At 40.5% G+C, this 940-nt stretch overlaps 1 protein-coding gene across 2 annotated transcripts in view; it reads left to right on the top strand.

Annotated features, from left to right (window-relative positions):
* The window catches only part of c19h1orf115 (chromosome 19 C1orf115 homolog), a 3,516-nt gene extending 2,821 nt beyond the window's left edge, over window positions 1–695 (top strand). For both annotated transcript variants that reach the window (XR_007191851.1, XM_048228190.1), the window contains one exon: window positions 1–695. This exon is cut by the window's left edge. The gene's annotated coding sequence lies outside the window, so the exon portion shown is untranslated.
* Window positions 696–940: the final 245 nt, after the last annotated feature.

The following is a 940-nucleotide window of genomic DNA, read 5'->3' as shown; positions in this document are numbered from 1 at the left end:
TTAGAAGGAGCCTGAGCGGTGATCGGTAAACAATCTGGAGTGGTTTAAAGAGAGCAGTCAGATGCACTCTGCTTTATGTGGATGGTTACCTGGGTATTTGAAAAGGCCGTGGGATATATGGGGCTGTGGTCTGCCAAGTTGGGTTTTGAAAGTCTACGCACCTGTGCCACGGTCTGATTTACGACGGGGCTGTTGCACATTCTAACGATGGGAGAGTGGTCATTAGACCTATCATACGGCCAGATGTTTTGATAGGACAAGTAAGTTGTGCTCGGGGGGGTACGTGGATGTTGAATCGCAAAACGGCGGAGAGGCCCATATAGGGTTAGCAGACGTGACTTGAGTAGAGGGATGGTGGGAAAGGAAGCATGTAAACTGCACAATAAGATTGAGATGGCAATGAAATGAAGATATGAAACTAAAAGATAGGCCCAGCGTGGACATAATATATGCTATCCTCTGATATATATGTATGACTGAGTCATTTGCACTGTTAATGAGTCATTTGTACAGAAGTGTAAATATGTATAATTATTTTTCTAAAATGTAATGAAGTGGTGTTAATTTTTTTATTTTCAAGATATGAACTAAAAATCTAAATCTATATGGAGATTTTTGTTTTTGAATATACAGATGTTGATCCCTTTTTGACTGAAACAACATGCAGTAAAAAACTCTTGGAACCACAAAACATGCACTATTGTTTGTCCATCGAGTGTCACTGTTGCGTAAATGATCACAGCCTTTGTTTGCAGACCCATTCTTAGACAGTTGTACAAACTAAGCTGGTTGTGCAAGACAAAGTGTGGAGTTAACACGTCTTTGTAAAGTCTTAGGGCAGAGTTTACAGCGCCCATTTATAGTCATTGAATGAGTTGCATTTTCTCTTGAATCAGTTGGTTCCTTGGATCAGTGGCATAAGCCCTGATTTGTAACACAC

This window comes from Alosa alosa, chromosome 19 (genome assembly GCF_017589495.1).
Source record: "Alosa alosa isolate M-15738 ecotype Scorff River chromosome 19, AALO_Geno_1.1, whole genome shotgun sequence".
Taxonomy (NCBI): Eukaryota; Metazoa; Chordata; class Actinopteri; order Clupeiformes; family Clupeidae; genus Alosa; species Alosa alosa.
This window is presented reverse-complemented; position numbering and strand designations above follow the sequence as displayed.